The sequence below is a fragment of the Oncorhynchus clarkii genome, chromosome 20, assembly GCF_045791955.1.
Source record: "Oncorhynchus clarkii lewisi isolate Uvic-CL-2024 chromosome 20, UVic_Ocla_1.0, whole genome shotgun sequence".
Lineage (NCBI taxonomy): Eukaryota > Metazoa > Chordata > Actinopteri > Salmoniformes > Salmonidae > Oncorhynchus > Oncorhynchus clarkii.
In genome coordinates, this window is record NC_092166.1 from 47,103,286 (window position 1) to 47,112,538 (window position 9,253).

Consider the following 9,253-nt stretch of genomic DNA (forward strand, 5'->3'; position numbering starts at 1 on the left):
CCTCTCTGTATCTGTTTGTTGTCCCTCCCTCTCTCTCTGGATCTGTTTGTTGTCTCTCCCTCTCTCTCTGGATCTGTTTGTTGTCCCTCCTTCTCTGGATCTGTTTGTTGCCCCTCTCTCTCTCTCTGGATCTGTTTGTTGTCCCTCCTTCTCTGGATCTGTTTGTTGTCCCTCCCTCTCTGGATGTGTTTGTTGTCCCCTCTCTCTCTCTCTGGATCTGTTTGTTGTCCCTCCCTCTCTGGATCGGTTTGTTGTCCCTATCTCTTTCTCTGGGTCTGTTTGTTGTCCCTCTCTGTCTGGATCTGTTTGTTGTCCCTCCTTGTCTGGATCTGTTTGTTGCCCCCACCTTTCGGGATCGGTTTGTTGTCCCTTTCTCTCTCTCTGGATCTGTTTGTTGTCCCTCCCTCTCTGGATCTGTTTGTTGTCCCTCTCTGTCAGGATCTGTTTCTTGTCAACACCTCACTCTCTGGATCTGTTTGTTGTCCCTCCCTCTCTGGATCTGTTTGTTGTCCCTCCCTCTCTGGATCTGTTTGTTGTCCCTCCCTCTCTGGATCTGTTTGTTGTCACTCCATCTCTGGATCTGTGTGTTGTCCCTCCCTCTCTGGATCTGTTTGTTGTCCCTCTCTCTCTCATCATCTGTTCGTTGTCCCCACCTCTCTGGATCTGTTTGTTGTCCCCACCTCTCTGGATCTGTTTGTTTTCCCTCCTTCTCTGGATCTGTTTGTTGTCCCTCTCTCTGGATCTGTTTGTTGTCCCCACCTCTCTGGATCTGTTTGTTGTCCCTCTCTCTCTCTCTGATCTGTTTGTTGTCCCTCCCTTTCTGGATCTGTTTGTTGTCCCTCCCTGTCTGGATCTGTTTGTTCTCCCTCCCTCTCTGGATCTGTTTGTTGTCCCTCCCTCTCTGAATGTGTTTGTTGTCCCTCCCTGTCTGGATCTGTTTGTTGTCCCTCCGTCTCTGGATGTGTTTGTTGTCCCTCCCTCACTGGATCTGTTTCTTGTCCCTCTCTCTCTGGATCTGTTTGTTGTCCCTCTCTCTCTGGATCTGTTTGTTGTCCCTCTCTCTCTGGATCTGTTTGTTGTCCCTCTCTCTCTCTGGATCTGTTTGTTGTCCCTCCCTCTCTGGATCTGTTTGTTGTCTCTCTCTGGATCTGTTTGTTGTCCCTCTCTCTCTGGATCTGTTTGTTGTCCCCCCCTCTCTGGATCTGTTTGTTGTCCCTCCCTCTCTGGATCTGTTTGTTGTCCCTCCTTCTCTGGATCTGTTTGTTGTCCCTCCCTCTCTGGATCTGTTTGTTGTCCCTCTCTCTCTCTGGATCTGTTTGTTGTCCCTCCCTCTCTGGATCTGTTTGTTGTTCCCACCTCACTCTCTGGATCTGTTTGTTGTCCCTCCCTCTCTGGATATGTTTGTTGTCCCCACCTCTCTGGATCTGTTTGTTGTCCCTCTCTCTCTGGATCTGTTTGTTGTCCCTCCCTCTCTGGATCTGTTTGTTGTCCCCACCTCTCTGGATCTGTTTGATGTCCCTCTCTCTCTGGATCTGTTTGTTGTCCCTCCCTGTCCGGAACGTGTTTGTTGTCTGGATCTGTTTGTTGTCCCTCTCTGGATCTCTCTCTGGATCTGTTTGTTGTCCCTCTCTGGATCTGTTTGTTGTCCCTCCCTCTCTGGATCTGTTTGTTGTCCCTCCCTCTCTGGATCTGTTTGTTGTCCCTCCCTCTCTGGATCTGTTTGTTGTCGCCACCTCTCTGGATCTGTTTGTTGTCCCTCCCTCTCTGGATCTGTGTGTTGTCCCTCCCTCTCTGGATCTGTTTGTTGTTCCTCCCTCTCTGGATCTGTTTGTTGTCCCTCCCTCTCTGGATCTGTTTGTTGTCCCCACCTCTCTGGATCTGTTTGTTGTCCCTCCCTCTCTGGATCTGTTTGTTGTCCCTCCCTCTCTGGGTCTGTTTGTTGTCCCTCTCTCTCTGGATCTGTTTGTTGTCCCTCACTCCCTCTCTGGATCTGTTTGTTGTCCCTCCCTCTCTGGATCTGTTTGTTGTCCCCACCTTTCTGGATCTGTTTGTTGTCCCTCTCTCTCTCTCTGGATCTGTTTGTTGTCCCCACCTGTCTGGATCTGTTTGTTGTCCCTCTCTCTCTGGATCTGCTAAAGCCCCCCTAAAATAGGCCTAGCGACGTCCCTGCCCTGTGTACTGCACTATACACTGAGTGTACAAAACATCAGGAACACCTGCTCTTTCCATGACATAGACTGACCAGGTGAATCCAGGTGAAAGCCATGATCCCTGGTATATCACTTGTTAAATCAACTTCAATCAGTGTTGATGAAGGGGAGGAGACAGGTTAAAGAAGGATTTTTATGCCTTGAGACATTTAAGAGATGGATTGTGTATGTGTGCCATTCAGAGGGTGAATGGGCAAGACAAAGATATAAGTGCCTTTGAACAGGCTATGGTAGTTGGTGCCAGGGGCACCGGTTTGAGTGTGTCAAGTGACGCTGCTGGGGTTTTACGCTCAACAGTTTCCCGTGTGTATCAAGAATGATCCACCAACCAAAGGGCATCCATCCAACTTGACACAAACTGCGGCAAGCATTGGAGTCAACATGGGCCAGGATCCCTGTGGAATTTGTTCCTAATGTTTTATGCATTCAGTGTATACGAAAAATGGTGCCATTTGGGAGGCAAAAAGGAAGAGGAAGCGAGAGCACCACCAGTCAGTCTAATACCTTACCTTCTCCATGTAGCATCAGATCTCTCCAAATGTCCGGGATGATGTGTGAATGCCTTCTGCATTAGCAGAGTATAGTTAATACTTACAACTGGTTCCGGGGAACTTCATATGAGTCTTGTGAGGCCTGTGGGCGTCCTGGAGCAAAACAACTAGGCTCTGCGTGTTCGAGAGTCTCACCTTTCCACAGAGGAGTCCTATTAGTGGCCTAAACTGTTCGGACTAAACAGACAGAAGTTGGTAGATCGTGTGTACCGACTTCAGACAAGTCCCAATACGCTTGTGGGGGTAGTAGAGCAAAAGGGAGAACACCATTGTGTTCGTGACAGTCATATTTTGGATGTTATGGGTAAGGGAAGGGTTAACTAACACGCTAAGTCATTTCAAAGTAGATAGAAAGTAGTGGCAAAGTTGCTTGTCAACTAAAAAGTTTGTGAAGAGATTTCGAAAACCTTGTGAGAAGATCCATTTTCAGGATGTCTCATGGTCTGACAAACACCGCTCTAGCTCTGTCACCTCTCACCGCAGATGCGGAAGTGTGACATAGGCGGGTGCGGTGGATTGAGACAGATCCAATGCAAAACTGATATCTCTAATTTAAACTGAGGATTTTTTAGGATTTATCTGAGGATTTTTGTATTATGCCAAATACATTTCTGCTGGGGATCAAATCACATTTTATTTGTCACGTGCGCTGAATACAACAGAAGAATACCTTTTTCATTAAAGAAAATAGGTATTAGGTGAACAATAGATAAGTAAAGAAATAAAAACAACAGTAAAAAGACAGTAAGGCTATATACAGGCACCGGTTATTTGGGATAATTGAGGTAGTATGTAATGTACATGTAGGTATGGTTAAAGTGACTATGCAAATATGATAAACAGAGAGTAGCAGTAGCGTAAAAGAGGGGTTGGCCGTTGGTGGGTGGTGGGACACAATGCAGATAATCCGGGTAGCCAATGTGTGGGGGCACCGGTTAGTTGGGCGAATTGAGGTGGTATGTACATGAATGTATAGTTAAAGTGACTTTGCATAGACGACAAACAGAGTAGCAGCAGTGTAAAAGAGGGGTTGGGTGGCGAGACAATGCAAATAGTCCGGGTAGCCATTTGATTACTTGTTCAGGAGTCTTATGGCTTGGGGGGGAAAACTGTTGAGAAGCCTTTTGGTCCTAGACTTGCGGTAGTAGAGAGAACAGTCTGACTGGGGTGGCTGGGGTCTTTGACAATTTTTAGGGCCTTCCTTTGACACCGCCTGGTGTAGAGGTTCTTAATGGCAGGCATCTTAGCCCCAGTGATGTACTGGGCCGTACGCACTGTAGTGCCTTGCGGTCGGAGGCCGAACAGTTGCCGTACCAGGCAGTGATGCTCTCGATGTTGCAGCAATAAAACATTTTAAGGATCTCAGGACCCATGCCAAATCATTTTAGTTTCTTGAGGGGGAATAGGCTTTGTCGTGCCCTCTCCACGACTGTCTTGGTGTGTTTGGAACATTCTAGTTTGTTGGTGATGTGGATACCAAGGAACTTGAAGCTCTCAACCTGCTCCACTACAGCCCCGTCGATGAGAATAGGGGCGTGCTCGCCATTCCTTTACCTGTAGCCACAATCCTCTCCTTTGTCTTGATTATGTTGAGGGATAGGTTGTTATTCTGGCACCACCCGGCCAGGTCTCTGACCTCCTCCCTATAGGCTGTCTCGTCGTTGTCGGTGATCAGGCCTACCACTGTTGTGTCATCTGCAAACTTAATGATGGTGTTGGAGTCGTGCCTGGCCATGCAGTCTTTGGTGAACAGGGACTACAGGAGGGGACTGAGCATGCACCCCTGAGGGGTTCCAGCGTTGAGGATCAGTACGGTGGATGTGTTGCCACCTACCCTCACAACCTGGGGGCGGCCCATCGGGAAGTACAGGATCCAGTCGCAGAGGAGGGTGTTAAGTCCCAGGATCCTTATCTTAGTGATGAGTTTTGAGGGTTTAACGCTGAGCTGTAGACAATTAATATCATTCTAACGTAGGTGTTATTTTTGTCCAGGTGGAAAAGGGCAGTGTGGAGTGAAATAGAGATTGCATCATCTGTGGATCTGTTTGTGCGGTATGCTAAGTGCAATGGGTTTCTGGGATAATGGTGTTATTGTGAGTCATTACCAGCCTTTCAAAGCACTTCATGGCTATGGACATGAGTACTATGGGTCTGTAGTCATATAGGCAGGTTGCCTTAGTGCTCTTGGGCACAGGGACTATGGTGGTCTGCTTGAAACATGTTGTTATTACAGACTCAATCAGGGACATATTGAAAATGTCAGTGAAGACACCTGCCAGTTGGTCAGCACGTGCCCGGAGCACACTTCCTGGTAATCCTCCTGGCCCCGCAGCTTTGTGAATGTTGACCTGTTTAAAGGTCTTACTCACAACGGCTACGGAGAGCGTGATCACACAGTCATCCGGAACAGCTGATGCTCTCATGCATGCCTCAGTGTTGCTTGCCTCGAAGCGAGCATAGAAGTGATTTAGCTCGTCTGGTAGGCTCGTGTCACTGGGCAGCTCGCAGCTTTGCTTCCTTTGTAGTCTGTAATAGTTTGCAAGCCCTGCCACATAGGACGAGCGTCGGAGCCGGTGTAGTACGATTCAATATTAGCCCTGTATCGGTGCTTTGCCTGTTTGATGGTTCGTCAGATGGCATAACAGGATTTCTAATAAGCGGCAGCTCTACCCTTTAGCTCAGTGCGAATGTTGCCTGTATTCCATGGCTTCTGATTGGAGTATGTACATACAGTCACTGTGGGGACGACATCCTCAATGAACTTATTGATAAAGCCAGTGACTGATGTGATGTACTCCTCAATACCATTGGAAGAATCCCGGAACATATTCCAGTCTGTGATAGCAAAATAGTCATGTAGTTTGCATCTGCTTCATCTGACCACTTTTTTATAGCCCGAGTCACTGGTGTTTCCTGCTTTAATTTTAGCTTGTAAACAGGAATTAGGGGGATAGAATTGTGGTCAGATTTACCAAATGGATGGCGAGGGAGAGCTTTGTACGCATTTCTGTGTGGGGGGTACAGGTGATCTAGAATTTTTTTCCCTCTGGTTGCACATTTGACATGTTGATATAAATTAGGTAAAACTGATTTAAGTTTCCCTTGCATTAAAGTCTCCGGACACTAGGAGTGCCACCTCTGGGTGAGAGGTTTCTTGTTTGCTTATTTCCTCATACAGCTGACTGAGAGCAGTCTTAATGCAAGCATCTGTCTGTGGTGGTAAATAAACAGCCACGAAAAGTATGGATGAAAACATTCTTGGCAAATAGTGTGGTCTATAGTTTATCAAAAGATACTCTACTTCAAGCGAGCAAAATCTAGAGACTTCCTTAGATTTCGTGCACCATCTGTTTACAAATATGCACAGACCCCCCCCCCCCCCCCCCCCCTCGTCTTACTGTGCTGTTCCATCTTGCCGGTGCAGCGTATATCTGAATATCCATGTCATCATTCAGCCACGATTCCCTGAAACATACGATGTTATATTTTCGGATGTCCCGTTGGTAGGATATTTTTGATCGTACCTCGTCTAATTTATTGTCCAATGATTGCACGTTGGCAAGTAATATTGACGGTAACGGCAGCTTTCCCACTCGCCGTCTGCGGACAAGGCGCCCGCTCTGTACCTCTGCACCTGTGTCTCTTTCTCTTGCCAATGACGGGGATGTTGGCCTTGTCGGGTGTTCGAAGTACATCCTGTGCGTCCTGCTTGTTGAAGAAAAAAAATGTTTTGCTTATCTGAGGTGAGTGATCGCTGTCCTGCTATCCAGAAGCTCTTTTTTGCAGTAAGATACGGTGGAAAAAACATTATGTACAAGACAAGTTACAAACAACACGAAAAAAAACACAATTGGTTAGGCTGCCATTTCTTCCGGCGCCATTTTTTACTGCTGAACATAGAGCGATCCAGGCTACTCTTCCTCCTTAGGGGCTCAGCTGATTGGATTGGATCGCTTGGCGTGTAGTCTGTCAGTATTAACAATGTAGCTTCAGATAATTTCGTATTATTCTGTACGTAATCAGAGACACTCCATTTAGTGTGACATCTTACTTTTGGTATTAATTTGTGGATGTCCATCATCCATTTGGTATTACAACGTATGATAAGTTAAGAATTCCAATTTGTTTTGACTAATGTTAGCTAGGTGGCTAGATTGCTAACGCTAATGTTATCTAGCTGGTTAATGTTAACTAGGCTAGGCGTTAAAGTTAGGGTGACGGTTAGGGTTAGGGTTAAAGTTAGGTTAAAGGGTAAAGGGTAGGGGAATGGTTAGCAAAAAGGGTTAAGGTTAGGGGTAGAGGAAGGGTTAGCTAATATGCTAAGTTATTGCAAAATAGTTCAAAAGTAGTAAGTAGTTGCAAAGTTGCTAATTAGCTAAAATTATTATGTTTTTCGTGATGAGATTCGAACACGCAACCTTTCGATGTACTCATTATACGCCTTCCAACCCTTGCTCGCTCGCTCGCTCCCTCCCTCCCTCCCTCCCTCCCTCCCTCCCTCCCTCCTTTAATTTTTGCCTTCAAGGGTCACTTCAGGATATTGGCAATGAGGCCTTTTATCTACTTCTTCAGAGTCAGGTGAACTCGTGGATACCAGTTTAACGTCTGTGTGCAGTTTGAAGGAAATTGCTAGCATGCTAGTAGATAACCCATAAATGTCCAGTCATTGTGCTAACACTAGTTAGCATTATCTCACAAAAACTACCTCTGACTTTCTTCATTCTTGACATAGATAAAGGGTATCCACGAGCTCATCTGACTCTGGGGAAGTAGATAAAGGGCCTCATTGCCAAAATCACAAAGTATCCCATCAACATGGACACAGAGGGTGCCTACAACTTACTAATCAGCCATGGTGGTGCTGCAGTGCTACTAAGTGTGAACTCAGCTGAGGTGCATACTGTATGTGTTAGAACATCCCCGGGAGGTTGATGTAACATTTATTAACAACGGCATGGGAATGTTGTGCCATGATCAGAGGAGCTACACTTTGTTCCATCTGGCTCTCTCTCTCTCTCTCTCTCTCTCTCTCTCTCTCTCTCTCTCTCTCTCTCTACCTCCTTCACTCTCTCCTCACTGCTCCCAGCTCACTCCAAGGTCAAAGCCTTTCCTTCTTTGTGACTATGACAGTAGAGGATATTAAAATAAATTCTCCCCCAGCACCTTAGGAAATAAAGTTACTGCAGGTCAGCGTATCTGTGAGGAATGCTCGAATCAAAGTCTACAATGCGGTTACATAATGCACCTCACTGTGAAAATTCGACATACACTACCAGTCAAAGTTCTAGAACACCTACTCATTCAAGGGTTTTGCTTTATTTTTTACTATTTTCTACATTGTAGAATAATAGTGAAGATATCAAAACTATGAAATAACACATATGGAATCATGCAGTAACCAAAAGAAAGTGTGAAACAAATATATTTTAGATTCTCCAAATAGCCACCCTTTGCCTTGATGACAGCTTTGCACACTCTTGGTATTCTCTCAACCAGCTTCATTCCTGTGGTGGTGGTCCTCATGAGAGCCAGTATCATCATAGTGCTGGATGGTTTTTGTGACTGCACTTGAAGAAACTTTCAAAGTTCTTTAAATGTTCTGTATTGACTGACCTTCATGTCTTAAAGTAATGGACTGTCGTTTTTATTTTCTTATTTGATCTGTTCTTGCCATAATATGGACTTGGTCTTTTACCAAATAGGGCTTCTGTATACCCCTCTACATTGTCAAAACACAACTGACTGGCTCAAACGCATTAAGAAGGAAAGAAATTCCACAAATGAACTTAAGGCGGCACAACTGTTAATTGAAACGCATTCCAGGTGACTACTTCATGAAGCTGGTTGAGAAAATGCCAAGAGTTTGTAAAGCTGTCATCAAGTCACAGGGGGATATTTGAAGAATGTCACGCCCTGGCCTTAGTTATCTTTGTTTTCTTTATTATTTTGGTTATGTCAGGGTGTGACTTATGGGGTGATTTATGTGTTTCGCCTGGTCTAGGGGTTTTGTATGTTTATGGGGTGTTTTTCTAGTCTAGGTGTTTATGTAAGCCTATGGTTGCCTAGATTGGTTCTCAATTAGAAGCAGGTGTTTATCGTTGTCTCTGATTGGGAACCATATTTAGGCAGCCATGTTCTTTGGGTATTTGTGGGTGATTGTTTCCTGTGTCAGTGTTTGTGCCACACAGGACTGTTTTGGTGCCAGTTCACGTTGTTATTTTGTATTTGTGTTCAGGTTTCCCTATTAAAACATGGACACCTACCATGCTTGCATATTGGTCCGATCCTTGTTTCACCTCTTCAGAGGAAGAGGAGAATCTGCCGTGACAAAGAATTTGTTTAACACTTTTTGGTTACTACATGATTCCCTATGTGTTATTTCATAGTTTTGATGTCTTCATTAATATTTTACAATGTAGAAAATAGTCAAACATAAAGAAAAACCCTGAAAGAGTAGGTGCTCTAAAACATTTGACCGGTAGTGTAGTTATA